Raw genomic sequence first — 16,264 nt, 5'->3', positions numbered from 1 at the left:
GCACACAATTCCCTGGTGTTTCACTTAGGGTTCTCCAGAGAGACAACCAACACGATAGAGAGGAAGGTGAGGAGGGGATGGGGAATTGGCCACCTCTATCATGGAGGCTGAGAAGTCCTATAACCCACCTCCAGCAAGCTGAGAACAGGGAAGCTGGCAGCGTGTGTCAGTCCAAGTCCGAAACTAATAGTACAACTCTGGAGGTCCACTGGTGAGAGTCCCAGAGTCCAAAAGCCAGAGAACCAAGTGTCGCCCAAGGGCAAAAGAGCATGCCAGCCCCAGAAGGGAGTGAGAATGCACCCTTCTCTGCCTTTGTCTGCCTTTCACTCCATCCAGGCCTCCTGCTGATTGGATGGGTGCCTGCCCATATTAAGGGTGGGTCTTCCCTATTCAGTCCACCAACTCACACGCCAGTCTCCAGAAAGACCTTCATGGGCACACCTGCGGCAGCCCAACCTAACCAAATGCCAGACCACGTGGGTTTCCCTTTAGGCAAAAGAGGACAGGTGCAGCGCCTCCTGAAGCCTTGAGAGTAATGAGTGCTTCACCAGATACGTGGGTACCCCTTCATCCCGTCAAGTTGACACTCCAAATCAACCATCACACCCAGCTTCTAATCAAGGCAGTAGAGACACTTAACTTTCCCCAAACAAGTTCATCAGTGGCACAGGGGAGTCCCCAAGGACAGACACCCTCTTCTGTAGGCATACAGTGGCATTCCAAGCAGAAGTTGAATAACTGCTGTTAGGTGTGGAAGGGAGAGAGTGGAGGCAAGAAACGCTATAACCTCCCATGTCGGGGGCAGAAAATTAGACTGCAAGAGGCAAAAGCAGAATCAGTTTTAATAGTTGTTATATTAGCATGTGTGAAACAACCTTGCTGCCCTTACAGATAAGGTTGGAAAGAGCTGTGTCTGGGACTCTGTAAACTGTGCATGCTAAATGAGCAAGAAAAATGCAAATGAAGACATAGGTATTAAGACAGATAATAAAAACTAATATTCTGCTTGAAAAATGATGGCTTCTACGTAGAAAACTAAAAATTCTTAATTCAGGCCAGACACAGTGGCTCATGCGTGTAATCCCAGCACTTTGGGAGGCTGAGGCAGGCGGATTACCTGAGGTCAGGAGTTCAAGACCAGCCTGGCCAACATGGTGAAACCCCATCTCTACTAAAAAATACATAAATTAGCTGGGCATAATGGTGCATGCCTATAATCCCAGCTACTCAGGAGGCTGAGGAAGGAGAATTGCTTGAACCTGGGAGCCAGAGGTTGCAGTGAGCTGAGATTGTGCCGTTGCATTCCAGCCTGGGCGACAAGAGTGAGACTCCATCTAAAAAAAAAAAAAAAATTCTTAATTCAAATGCCCCCAGGATGACGATTTTAATGCTAAAAAATCTGCTTCAGTCTAGCTTTGTGTGGAGCAACTGGCAGAGACATTTACTCCTTTCCAAATACAGGCGGTCTTCCATGTTGGTGGGTTCCCCATTTGACATTTGTGGGTTCAACCCACCACAGATCAAAACAAAACAAATAATACCACAATAAAACATAATACAAATAAAAAACATGGTATAGGCCAGACACGGTGGCTCACGCCTATAATCCCAGCACTTTGGGAGGCTAAGTTAGGCAGATCACTTGCCATCAGGAGTTCGAGACCAGCCTGACCAACATGGTGAAACCCTGTCTCTACGAAAAATACAAAAGTTAACTGGGTGTGGTGGGTGGGGAGGGTGGGGAGCACCTGTAATCCCAGCTACTCAGGAGGCTGAGGCAGGAGAATCACTTGAACCTGGGAGGCAGAGGTTGCAGTGAGCCAAGATCTCACCACTGCACTCCAGCTTGGGCAAAAGAGCGAGACTCCGTCTCCAAAAAACAAACAAACAAACAAACAAACAAAAAACAAAAAAACAGAGGTAGGCTGGGTGGGGTGGCTCACGCCTGTAATCCCAGGACTTTGGGAGGCTGAGGCGGGTGGATCACTTGAGGTCAGGAGTTCGACACCAGTCTGGCCAACATGGTGAAACCCCATCTCTACTAAAAATATACAAATTAGCTGGGTGTGGCTGCTGAAGCCTGTAATTCCAGCTACTCAGAGGCCTGAGGCAGGAGAATCGCTTAAAGCTTGGAGACAGAGGTTGCAGTGAGCCGAGATCTGGCCACTGCACTCCAGCCTGGGCGATAGGGTGAGACTCCTTCTCAAAAAAGCAAAAACAAAACAAAACCACAGAGGTGGACTTTCTTCTATAGAGAGATAGAAAAATCTGAAGACATGTAAGTGTGGAGCTACACAGTGGAAGACCATTACCAATACTGGAAAAAATGCTGATGAACACCATTGAGCAAAGTCCTTATCGCAGAGGAAAAATAATCAGTATTAATTAGTAAGAAGGTGTGAAGTTAGTGAAATCAGGAAAATGAGAGTCTCAGGAAGAGCCCAAACCAAGGCACTGGCGAAGTGGGGCTACAGCGCCCACGTGGCACCTAGAGTTTGGGAGACAGGCGCAGAGGGGAGGAGACTCTTCCTGAGGAGGAGGCGCGGGGACCACAGCGCCGAGCTCCTACCTGCTTAGGCCGGGACTGAAGGAGACGATTAGACAAGACAGCAAGAACTCACGCAGCACAGCAGGGAAGAAAGGGGACCTCACACGCCCCGCTCCCAAGTGAGGAGCAATGCAGGCAGGTGTGGACGTTTGGCTCCTCAGAATAGGGAGTCCCCAGACGGCGATGCCGGCTCAGCCTGCTCATCCTGGAAGCTGGGGGCCCTTGCGAAGGCGGCGACAGTGGAATGCGTTGAGGACTGCCCTGCTAATGAGATTAGTTCGTCTGAAACGTGGAAATGGTGCAGATCACATCATATATCGTTTAGGAACCGTTCTGATTACTACTAACAGGTTGGAGAAGAGAATGACCTACGCAAGATAGAAATTGAGCTGCGTGTAGCTCAAGTCGGACAGCGCAACTCCCGGGCTGCAACGTGATCTGTTTTTCTATTCCACCATGACACAGTTCTTAGTCTCACTGTCCCCTCAGGACGCACGATGGCTGCGGGATCCCAGTCATCATGTTCACATCCCAGGAGTGCAGAGTGAGCTTCCTAAAGCAGGCTTCCCTGAAGGTGACATTCCACTTCCACTCTCACCTCACTGGCTGGAGTGTGGCCCACATGCACTTAGGGGCAAGGAAGTCTGGAAAATTGAGTATTTCAGTGGGCATATTGCTGTGCTGTTCAGATGGAGTTGAGCCAGCCACACACAACCCAGTGCAGACCGTAAAAATGAGCCCACAGCACCCTCCTGCTAAGATGCACTCAGGAAGTTAGACGCCTGGTCAATGTGTTTAAATACGGCGGGGGGAGGCCAGGCGTGGTGGCTGACGCCTGTAATCCCAGCACTTTGGGAGGCCAAGGAGGGTGGATCACTTGAGGTCAGGAGTTTGAGGCCAGCCTGGCCAACATAGCAAAACTACTAATGTAGTTAGTGCGTCTCTACTAAAAGTACAAAAATTAGCCTGGCATGGTGGCGCGTGCCTGTAATCCCAGCTATCTGAGAGACTGAGGCAGGAGAATCGCTTGAACCTGGGAGGCGGAGGTTGTAGTGAACCGAGATCACACCAGTGCACCCCAGCCTGAGCAACAGAGCAAGACTCCGTCTCAAAATACATACATACATACATACATACATACATACATACATACATACATACAGGGTTGGGGGAGTCACTCAGTATCGTTTTCGGTTCAGTGTACCAAGAAGCACAAGGAAAAGCGTCTTTTACATCTCACCCTGTGGAGCTCGAGCAATGGTTACAGATTGCAAAACCGGAAAAATGGACGGAGCACAGTTTGTCCACGTAAGGATTCAGATTTCTGCGCTGAGTTTTCCATGACTGTCCTACCCTTTCTCGAACAGTGAAAAGAATGGCACTTTTCTAGCCAGGATTGGAGGTGGATGCTGGTGAGCAGGCACAAGGTGGGCATTATATTGCAGCCTAGGGGCGTTACCGTCTCAACGTGCAGGGTCTCATGAACGGATGGATGCTTGTGGAATCCAGGCAATACGAAGAAAATTATATGAATCCAAAGAAACCATGCCGCTGGAATGTCTTTGGATGAAGTGACTAAAGCACCTGAATAATTAATATTAATTTACTTGTGTTTCTGATATTCTGAATTGGCTTTGAGGAAGTTTGAATAAAAATGCCAGGTAATGAATATTTGTGTTTGTGCAACAATCTGCTAAGCTGGAGTTCAGCATGAATAACTTTAAGCCATACATGAGTGAGAGAAGCTTAGCGGTCTCGAGCTCTGCGAGTCCCCAGCATCGCCCTCTGCATGGAGCGGGGTCTGCAGAGCCGGCCTGAGCCCAGCCGCCCCCAAGGCCTGCACCTGTGGTCCCCTAAGTATTCCCTGGGGCCGGGCCGGGGCTTCGCCCGTGGCTAACGCTAAGCAGTGATTTCATGCGAGAGGAGCATCTGTGCAGGGCGATCTGGAAAGTTCTTCCACTGGCTGTAGAGTCGTCCTGCCTGAGAGGCGCCAGCACCAGCGTGCCTGGGTCCACAGCCGTGTTGAGTGGGTCTCCGGGGTTTTATGGGAAGCTCCGAGAGCCCAGTCTGTGGCCACGCACCTGCCCACAGCTCCCCTGGAGGCACAGGCCCCGGCTCACTTCCCCACTCAAAACGCTGTGGGGCTTGTGCCATTCGCAGCCTCCGATCAGGAATGGTGCAGGGAAGCCGGTTCCAGGAAGGTCCCCGCCTCGGAGCGGGGTGGTGCAGCCCCAGGGGATGGCCCTCAGCCCGCTCGGGGGCCCGGACGGCACCAGCACAGCGCCCACACCATGCCGTGCCACAGCCCCTGCTTTAGAGAAGTCCCAGGAAACGGCGAGGAGAAAGATACATTGGAAGCAGCACCGTGAACTGTCCCCCACCTGAAGGAAGAAGCTCGTTCACTTTTGGCTCCAGGGCTATTCGGGGTGGGCTTGCTGCCCTGAAACTGAGAGGTGACAGCGTGCTGGCAGCCCTCGCTCGCTCTTGGCACCTCCTCTGCCTGGGCACCCACTCTGACGGCGCTTGAGGAGCCCTTCAGCCCGCCACTGCACTGTGGGAGCCCCTTCCTGGGATGGCGGAGGCCGGAGACGGCTCCCTCAGCTTGCGGGGAGGTGTGGAGGGAGAGGCACGGGCAGGAACCAGAGCTGCCTGTGGCGCTTGCAGGCCAGCTAGAGTTCTGGGTGGGCATGGGCTTGGTGGGCCCCACACTCGGAGCGGCCGGCCGGCCCGCCGGCCCCGGGCAGTGAGGGGCTTAGCACCCAGGCCAGCAGCTGCGGAGGGTGTGCTGGGTCCCCCAGCGGTGCAGGCCCACCGGCGCTGTGCTTGATTTCTCGCCACGTCTTAGCTGCCTCCCCCCGGGGCAGAGCTCGGGACCTGCAGCCTGCCATGCCTGAGCCTCCCCCCACCCCGCTGCCACCATGGGCTCCTGCACAGCTGAGCCTCCCGGACGAGCACCGCCCCCTGCTCCACGGCAGCCAGTCCCATTGACCACCCAAGGGCTGAGGAGTGCGGGCGCAGGGCGCGGGACTGGCAGGCAGCTCCACCTGTGGCCCTGTTGCGGGATCCACTGGGTAAAGCCAGCTGGGCTCCTGACTCTAGTGGGGACTTGGAGAACATTTATGTCTAGCTAAGGGATTGTAAATACACCAATCGGCACTCTGTATCTAGCTCAAGGTTTGTAAACACACCAATCAGCACCCTGTGTCTAGTTCAGGGTTTATGGATGCACCAATCAGCACTCTGTATCTAGCTAATCTGGTGGGGACTTGGAGAATCTTTATGTCTAGCTAAGGGATTGTAAATACACCAATCGGCGCTCTGTATCTAGCTCAAGGTTTGTGGATGCACCAATCAGCACTCTGTGTCTAGCTCAAGTTTTGTAAGTGCACCAATCAGCGCTCTGTGTCTAGTGGATCTGGTGGGGACTTGGAGAAACTTTATGTCTAGCAAAGGAATTGCGAATACACCAATCGCCACTCTGTATCTAGCTCAAGGTTTGTAAATGCACCAATCAGCACTCTGTATCTAGCTAATCTAGTGGGGATGTGGAGAACTTTTGTGTCTAGCTCAGGGATTGTAAACGCACCAATCAGCACCCTGCCAAAATGGACCAATCAGCTCTCTGTAAAACAGACCAATCGGCTCTCTATAAAATGGACCAATCAGCAGGATGTGGGTGGGGCCAGATAAGTGAATAAAAGCAGGCTGCCCAAACCAGCAGTGACAAACCACTCGGGTTCCCTTCATAAGTCTTGCTGTTGCTCAGTCTTTGGATCTGCACTACCTTTATGAGCTGTAACACGGCGGAGGTCTGCAGCCTCACTCCTGAACCAGCGAGACTGTGAACCCACCAGAAAGAAAAAACTCCAAACACAACCCAACATCAGAAGGAAAAAACTCTGGACACGCCACCTTTAAGAAGTGTAACACTCACCGCAAGGGTCCATGGCTTCATTCTTGAAGTCAGTAAGACCAAGAACCCACCTAATCCCGGACACAAAACCAGCTCAATCTCTCAAAGACCGAAAGCCCTGGTGTCTGTCGCTGGAACCAGGGGCGAGACGTGGAACACGTGGGGAAGATGAGAAGGCGCTGGAGAGGGAGGGTAGTGGTCGCAGATGGGAATGTACTGAAGCCACTGTGCGGGTAAAAATGGTTGATAGTAAGTTTGATGTATATTTTACCAGAATTGTGTATGTGTGTGTATGTCTAAAAGTTCTGTTTATCTGTACAATGGGAATAATATTTGTACCCATAGTTCTCAGAGTTGTTGAGAGAAAGAAACAGGATCTAAAGTGTTTATCATAGCATCTAGCGCTTAAATACTGAAGAATAGTAATACAATTAGCAGCTGAAGAATGTGCTATTTATATTAAAATAAAAAATACATCAGGTCGTCCCTCAGCCAGGCAGCCAAAGTTAGCACCTACGCAATGAGCCATGCTGGCGGTGTGTGCTTTCGCTTGGGTGTGAAAAGAACGCCTTACCTCTATGCTCTCCCTTCCCAGACACAACACCCCATCTGATCACGAGAAAAACAGCAGACACATCCCAGGTGAGAAGATAGCAGGCCAGGCCTCCTCAAAACTGGTGGGCTCATCAGCAACAAGGAAAGTGTGAGGAATTCTCAGCTGGGGAGGAGCCTGCGGAGACGAACTACAACCACCACCTGCAACGGGGCATCCTCGGCGGGCTCCCAGACCAGAAAATGATATCAGGTAAAAACTAAGGGAAGCTGAATAAATGGTGGGCTTTAGTTATAACAATGGATCAGCATTAATTCATTAATTGTGACAAATTTGCCATTTTAATGTAAGATGTTAACAAGAGGAGAAACCGGGTGTGGGGCATATAGGAACTCTGTGTTAGCTTTGCAATTGTTCTGTAAATCTACAACGAATCTAAAATATTAACAATTATTAGAAAGAAAGGAAGACTGAAAAAAGGATTCAAGAGAAAGTGATAATATTGAAGACAGGGAAAGAAACTCTGACATACAGATAATAGGAGTCCCTGAAAAAGAAATCCAAAGTGAACAGAACACTGAAATTTGTAAATCAAGAAAAGTTTCCTGAAATAAAATAATTTGAAACTACATACTGAGAAACTATATATACGTTTATAATTTTTAAGAGACGGGGGTCTTGCTCTCTTGCCCAGGCTGGAGTGCAGTGGCGCCTTCCAAGCTGCTCCCTGAGCCTGGCTCCCGGGCATCACACAGGCAGTTGGTGCTGGCAAAAGTAGTCTTTCTTTTTTTTTTTTTTTCCAAATGTAATTTATTTTTATTTATTTATTTATTTTTTGAGATGGAGTCTCACTCTGTTTCCTAGGCTGGAGTGCAGTGGTTTGATCCTGGCTCATGGCAACCTTCGCCTCCCGGGATCAAGTGATTCTCCTACCTCAGCCTCCCAAGTAGCTGGGGCTACAGGTGCCTGGCACCACAGCCAGCTAATTTCTGTATTTTTAGTAGAGAAGGGGTTTTGCCATGTTGGCCAGGCTGGTCTTGAACTCCTGATCTCAGGTGATCCACCTACCTTGGCCTCCCAAAGTGCTGGGATTACAGGTGTGAGCCACTGCGCCCGGCCTCAAATGTAATTTAATTTGTTAAACTTACTGCGGAATGTTTCCAATATACACAACAGTGTGGAGAATCGTGTTGTGAGCCCCGTGGGTTACCCCAGCCTCAACAGTTTTCAACACTGCTCTTCTTGCAAACTTACCCCCAGGTGTCATGTAATGTCCTACACATCTGTCCGATGAGGGCTCTTTACTACTTTGGCCTGATGGCAATATCATTATCCCATTCAGCAAGATCCATATTTATGCATTCACATCTAATAACGCTGCGTCTGTCTTCAGTTTTCCCCGGTTATCTCAAAAATGTGTCTTTGTTGTTGATTTGCTTGGATCAGGATCCAAGTTCAGTCCATCCAGTGCATTTTCTGGAAATGGCAGCTGAGTGTCTGATCCTCTGTAGCAACGCCCTTTCCCTTTTGGCCCCTATGCTATTTATTCCTGAGGAAAAACATGGGTCATTTGTCCTATAAAATCTCCCACAATTTGGATGTGGTGACGATATCTTTGTGGTGACATTTGTCGGTCCCGCTCTCATTTATTTCCTGTAAACTGATCACTATGTCCAGGTGCCTATTAGATTCAGTGTGACGTTTGTGGCAGGAACCCTCCATGATTGGTGCTGTGCACTTTGGTATCACATCCGGAGGCACTTCATGTCTAGTTGTTCCACTTTTAGTAAAACTAAGATTGATTGGTGGATGCAGTTGGTGTCTGACCCAGCCTCATGAAGCGTCACTTCATGCTCTCACCTGATGGACTTTAGTAGCCATTGGTGATCATTGCCTAAATATTTCATTAGAGAAAACAACATAGGAACTTTCCAATTCCATTTCCTCATGCATTTACTAGCCATGATTTTTCTTTCTATAAACAATTTGTCTTGAGCCAGGCATGGTAGCTCACATCTGTAATCCCAACACTTTGGGAGGCCAAAGGTGAGAGAATCACTTGAGGCCAGGAGTTTGAGACCAGCCTGGGAAACACAGAGAGACTGTGTCTCTACAAAAAATAAAAAATTAGCCAGGCATGGTGGTGGTGGGCACTGTGGTCCCAGCTACTTGAGAGGCTGAGGCAGGAGGATTCCTTGAGCCGAGAAGTTGAGACCACAGTGAACTATGATCAGGCCACTGCACTCCAGCCGGGGCAACAGAGCAAGACCCTATCTCTAAAAATCAAAACGTACTTTCCTTCATCAACTACTAAGGTGTTCTGAAACACGGTTTATACTGTCGAAACAGGATAGATGGTGCTTGATTTTTTCCCTTTATCAATTTTCAGACTAGTTAATGCCCTAGAAAGCACCAATGGCAACCAATTACTTATTTGTTTATTTTTTTTGAGATGGAGTCTCGCTCTGTCACCAGGCTGGAGTGCAATGGTGCTATCTCGGCTCACCGCAACCTCCACCTCCCGGGTTCAAGCAATTCTCCTGCCTCAGCCTCCTGAGTAGCTGGGATTACAGGCGTGTGCCACGACACCCGGCTAATTTTGTATTTTTAGTAGAGATGGGGTTTCACCATGTTGGTCAGGCTGGTCTTAAACTCCCGACCTCAAGTGATCCGCCTGCCTCGGCCTCCCAAAGTGCTGGGATTACAGGCGTGAGCCACCACGCCCAGCCAACTTTTTATTTTTTAAGATATCATTTGGAGTTAATATATTTTTATGTACTTAAAATGCATGTAACAATTGTTATTTTTGATTCTCTCAAATGATACATTTTTGGTACATAACAGGTGTACCAATCCTTTTGTGACAGGCAAAAGCAAATACTAGAAAGGTGAGGAGAGAGCCTCAGGGGGCGGTACTGGCCAGGTTCAGCACAGGTCATGTCAATAACGTATGGCAGTGACAGGAGGCCCGTTCAGGAGCTTGGGGAAAACGCTGAACACTGCTCCTCTCTGAAAATGGATAAAGTCATATAAGGATGAGGTCGGACCTATTGAATGTCACTTAAAGAGACAAAATAGCTCCCAAACCAAACGAAACACTAGTAAAATCTAGTTGTCTGCAGTAACATGTCTAAAGAAATAATGTGTCCGTCAGAAGGAGTTCAGTAATGAAGGGAGCATGGTGGCCAAGCACGAAGGAAGTCTCTATTTTACATGGTAGAATATTCCTATCTTGGACATCTATCCATCCATCCATCCATCCATCCATCCATCCATCCAGCACAAGGACCCAATGCAATGAAACATTTGAGTCCGATGACAGCCACTCTTGCTTCGATTCCATGCTCACTAGCCAACTTCCAGATAAGCTTTCTGCCTCCTGGCATAAAACATTCACGGGCCAGGTTAAGAAGAATGCACAGTCATTTTTTTCAACAAGCAAATTAGCCTAGTTGACCACATGGCTTGGCATTTTGTGAGTTTAGTTATCACATGTCAGTAACCCTGAGTTACATCAATCCCAAGCCACGGACAAAGGGACATTTCTGGGATGGCAAAGTCACGGACAGACCTAGAGCCAAGGTGACTCCCTTAAGTGACATTCTGTGGGGCCCTCAGCAGTCTGTGCCCAGCCTTCCCCTGCAGAAACCCTATCTCACTGTGCTTCTTAGAAGCTTCTAGGCTGGGTGAGGTGGCTCACGCTTGTAATCCCAGCACTTTGGGAGGCCGAGGTGGGCAGATCACAAGGTCAGGAGTTCGAGACCAGCCTAACATGGTGAAACCCTGTTTCTACTAAAAATACAAAAAGTTAGCTGGGCGTGGTGGCGGGCGCCTGTAGTCCCAGCTACTCAGGAGGCTGAGGCAGGAGAATCACTTGAACCCAGGAGGCAGAGGTTGCAGTGAGCCAGATCGCACCGCTGTACTCCAGTCTGGGCGACAGAGCGAGACTCCCTCTTAAAAAATAAAAAGAAGCTTCTAGCCCAGTTTTAGTGAAACAAACCCTAGCACCCAGTCTCCAAATGCTACTTAGTTTATAGTCAGAGTTTGCCTAACTAATATCTAATGTCTGTATTATTTGAATCAGAGCTGGACTTGCTGTTGATATTTGTGACATGGCCAAAAAAATGACTGGAATTTAGTTTCCTTATTGCTCCTATTATGCCTAAAATTCTCACCATTGTTGTGGGTTAAGAGGATTAGTATCTAGGAGTCCCCATGTGAAACCCAAATCCAAGTGGAAGCACAATTAAGTCAGGACCATGTTGCTAGGTGTTTTAGAGGAACTCATTGCTAGCCTGAGGGGCGTGATGGAGGCTGCAGATGGAGACAGATACCCTCCTGGAGTTCCTCGCGGGAGTGCAGTAGAGTCACCTGAGAATGCCCCAGGTGAGAGATCTACAGATCCTGTGGGACACACTAAAGTCAGGGCAGGCGTCAACAGACTCCTACTTTAGAAAACAAGACTGAAAATTAATTACTATTACATTAGGTGACCACCAGCGAAAGTGAGTTTAAAATATGAATGAAATTCAAGGTCATAGGGAATCCCCACAAGGCCACAGGCATGGGAGGACAGCGAGATGGCCACGTGGTAGGAGTAAGGGCCCAAGCATCTGGGCTACTTCCTCATGCAACTTGTTCCTTCTTGACCTGCTCAAGCCCAATCCTGTGTATTCCACTGAAGATGGAGTGTGGCTGTGCACATCAGCGGATAGCTCGTGAGTCAGACAGCACCCATTCATGATGGGCAGCTCAGGCCACAGGAGAACGTGGTGGCCCATGGTCATTCAATCTCTACTAGAGCCCGGTAGCAAGCCAAAAACTGTTTCTTGAAAGGAGAGTATTCACTGAGGATAGCATATTCTAACAATCTGAGGGTTTTCACTATCTTCACCCATGGAGGCCTGCCAAAGGCTCCATGCTGCTTCCTTACCCATCACTGACAGTTTAAGCCCCATCAGTTCTGCAGGGTCACACAGGCCAAATGCAAAGCAGCTGGTACAGCTGACTTGTTGCAGAGACATCTCTTACTCTGAGCCCTACTCAAAACTGGCAGCTGGAATGGCCACTGGGTCAGTGGGCTGGAGTAGCATGCCTAGATGAGTCACATATTGCCTCCAAGATCCAGTGAGGCCCACTCAGTGTTGTTATCCTTCCTTAGCAGTAGGAGGGACCAGTTGCAGAAGCTTGTCCTTCACTTGGAAGAGATATCTTGACGTGCCCCAGACAACTGAACCCTTTAACATTTTTGGAGGGCTGATATCTCAGCCTCTGGCACAAGTAGCTGCTACTCCATGTATCAAGTAGTTATGTCCTGCTCAAATGTCCCAACTGCATGTTTTCCTTGATATAATGTACTAGTGGAAGGAAAAGGTGATCAAGGTGATCCTGGTGACTAAATTATGGCACAGGGTAGACAGCTGATATAGCCATACTTGGGGCAGTGAAGGTGTATTATTGGCCTTGCCAGGTGAAAGCAAACTGCTTCTGATGATATTTACTAAAGGTATAGATTAAAGAGGTATCTGTCAAATCAATAGCTCCGTATAGATGCCAAGGAATATGTTAATTGCTCCAGTAATGAAACTACATCTGGAATAGCAGCTGCAAGTGGAGTCACCACCTGACGGAGGGACAATCCATTGTCATCCCCAAAGATACATCAGTCTATGTGCAGGCCAAATAAGTGACTTGGATGGGGATATGGTAGGAATCACCACGCTTGCATCTTTGACTACTTTGATGGTGTTACTAATTTCTGCAGTCCTTCCAGAAATGTGATACTGCTTTCGGGTTTAAGGTTTTTTTTAGGTAGAGGCAGTCAGTGGTTTCCTCTGGGCCTCTCCTGCCATAATTGCCCTTGTACCACAGGTCAGTGAACTAATATATGGATTCTCCAAGTTCCTGAGCATATCTATTCTAGAAATTATGCATTCCAAAACTGGGGACACCACTGTGAGAAGAACATGAGCCAAAATGCCATTGGTCACCTGCCCTCCACAAGCTCCTACTCTGACTGGGGGACCTCGGTGGTTTTTTGCATCTCCAGGAACTGGTGTCAATTCTGAGCCAGCTTCTAGTCCTTTAACATGCGATTCTTTCACCTTCTCCAGCACACAGTCACACTAGAAAATGGGTGCAGTCCCCTTTAGGGAAGGCTGAGATGAAGACCAACAATGGAAATGTTTGGCAGTGTAGTGAGGTCCTTCCACCAGGAGACCTGGCCCCTTACATAAAGAGATTTCTGGGTGTGTGGGATGGATCGTGTCAGGGATGTGACCAAGGACTCTTAACTCTGTTGTGGGCAATTCAGGTCAGATTTCTGTTTACTAGATGGAAAGCTTTTCTGATTATGCAGCTCAGATAGGACATCAGTGGGCCTCCCTACTGTTTCAGTTCTAGGGACATCCTGACCAACAACCAGCACTACAACAACCAGACTGCTTTGTTTGTGTCTGTTACAGTAACCACGCCCAGTTTGTCTTTGGCGATTAAATAATACCCCTTAATCTCTGCAACCCTGGAACCCATCATCCACGTGGAATTAGTAGTACTCATCAAATGGATCCGCTCCCGCTGTAATTCTGGTCCACCACAGAGCTCCTCAGGGATGCTGGGGCTCCCCTCACAAATCTGTTTCTCAGAGCCCTGGTGGCGAGCATGTTTTCTGGGCCCACGTAGGGGACACTGGGAGGGGTGAGTGAGCAGGTCTCACACGATAAATGCGCTCTGATATTGCCATCTCCCAAAGCCCCTGCATAGCTGTCTTCTTCTGGAGCACCCCAGCACTTCCATTTCATTTGGTGTGGGCCCCTTGGGTCGTTTCATAAAATGTCTCAGGCAAACTGAGACGCCCCCAGCCTCAAACTAACACGTTGGATCTGGAGGCAGCTTGATGATCCCGTAACGATAACTTCGACTTAATATCATTTTACATTCATTCAAACTCCATCTCGCACCCTTAAGATCCATCTCCACACTTATTTCCCAGGTTTCTGTCAATACAAATGGGCAAAATCAGGCAGTTCTTTTGTTTTTCGCCTCAGGGACTTGCTGGAACTTGAGTCTGGTTCTGGGTCTAGAACAAGGGGTGGTGGTCAGGCTGGTTCTGAGGACAGTAAGTGATGTCTTCCCAGGCAGGGGGATAGGAATGTACTTCGGCAGGGAATGAAGGGCTGCTTCCATGGACAAAGAAGTCTTGGCATACTTGGCAGCGTTTAAGGCCCCCTGCATCACTGGAGCCTGCCCCTATGTCCTTATTCCAGCCCTGGGTCCCATTCCCTCCTGATCAGTGTCCTAATGTTAGCAAAAGAGACCTGAGAGGATGGAGGGTCCATTTGTGATGTAATTCAGCCACACACAGGGTTGGACTTTGGATGTGGCTTTCAGAAATCTTGTCTCTGTTGCTACAGGAGATAAGCGGTGTTGTCCTGTTTTGTTTTGTTTTGTTTTGTTTTGAGACAGGGTTTCTCTCTGTTGCCCAAGCTGGAGTGCAGTGGCACGATCATGGCTCACTGCAGCCTTGGCCTCCTAGGCTAAGGTGATCCTCCCACTTCAGCCTCCAGAGTAGCTAGGATATAGGCACCCACCACCTCCAGCTAATTTTTAAATTTTTTGTATAGACTGGGTTTTGCCATGTTACCCAGGCTGGTCTTAAACTCCTGAGCTCAATCGATCCGCTCGGCTCAGCTTCCCCAAGTGCTGAGATTACAGGCATGAGCCACGGAAGCCAGCCAGAATCATTAAATTTTAAGCCTAATCAGATGAGACAACCAATTCCTGAAAACCCAGAATCAATTCAGAGAATTCATCTTTAAGATTCTGTTTCTCTAGGACCAGCCCGCTTCCAGCACCAAATTCTGCTATCAGTCAGGAATGAATCAGAGAAGCTGAGCCCCTTGGAGGTAGGGGCATGTATTGGTGCATGTGACGTTATTTGTCATGGGGACTTGGCCTTCTGCAACTGTGGGAGCTGGGTAAGCCACCTCTCCAAGGCTGTCTCCAAGGGCAGGCAGAGGTGAGGGGGATGTAAGGTGAGGGGGATGTAAGGTGTGGGGGCAGGGCTGCAGGAATAGACCAAGGCAGCAGCTCTTGAGGCACCACTGGGCCGAGTGTCCTGCAGGAGGAGCTGGCACTGTTTGTCACTGAGCTGACCTTTACACCTGACCCAGGGCTTGGCTCAGGGTAGGTGGAGCCCTGCGGCCGCTGCCTTCCCATACTCCCGAGGCGAGCCCACTGGCGGGTGACGATGTGTACGACACACGTGACACATCCTGCTTCACTTCTGCCCTCAGATCTCCCACAAGTTTGCCCTTATGACCACCCTAATGGAAACATGCAAGAAAGCAAAGCCAGGAAATGTCGTTCAGCCTTGCCTAGACCACATATTCCAAAGCCACCACAATGCCTTTATTTACATACTAGGATTAGATATCACAAAGGACTTTTGGGAGCCAGATCAACAAAACCCTAAGAAAATAGACACTGGTCTATTTCCTTGGAGTCCCTCCTTGCAGGGGTATCCCTGTAAACGAGTGTATCTGTAGCTGGTCAGGCCCGTTCACACGAGGTGCAGACTGGCACTGTGAGACTCCAGGACTGCCCTTCAGCTGAAACCCATCAGACTGGGGAAGGGGCAGGACTGCGGGTGCTACGTGGTGTGTCGGGGTGGCCTCCTGCTATAACGTCCTTGTTCTGATGGTCGTCAGATCCACAGGGGAAGGGAAGGACTTCAGCTTTTGATGGTCTGCTCACTGGCCCCTTTCAAAGGAAAATAATCTATCTTGGGTTTTCCAGAATCCAAATCTAAACGGTTTGTAAACTAGAAAAACTGCAGATAATGGGGGAGATATGTACAGGTGTGGGTACACACACATATGCACACACACAGAGCCCCATCCGTGGTTTTATTGTTACTGCAAATTTCACAGATCACAGCTTGGGCATAGAAAACTGTTACATGGGCCAGGTGCAGTGGCTCACGCCTATAATCCCAGCACTTTGAGAGGCCGAGGCGGGTGGATCACCCGAGCTTGGGAGTTCAAGACCAGCCTGACCAACATAGAGAAACCCCATCTCTACTAAAAATACAAAAAATTAGCCAGGTGTGGTGGCGCATGCCTGTAATCCCAGCTGCTCAGGAGGCTGAGACAGGAGAATCGCTTGAACCTGGGAGGCGGAGGTTGCGGTGAGCTGAGATCATGTCATTGCACTTCAGCCTGGGCAACAAGAGTGAAACTCCATCTAAAAT

This window comes from Symphalangus syndactylus, chromosome 1 (genome assembly GCF_028878055.3).
Source record: "Symphalangus syndactylus isolate Jambi chromosome 1, NHGRI_mSymSyn1-v2.1_pri, whole genome shotgun sequence".
NCBI lineage: Eukaryota > Metazoa > Chordata > Mammalia > Primates > Hylobatidae > Symphalangus > Symphalangus syndactylus.
This window is presented reverse-complemented; position numbering follows the sequence as displayed.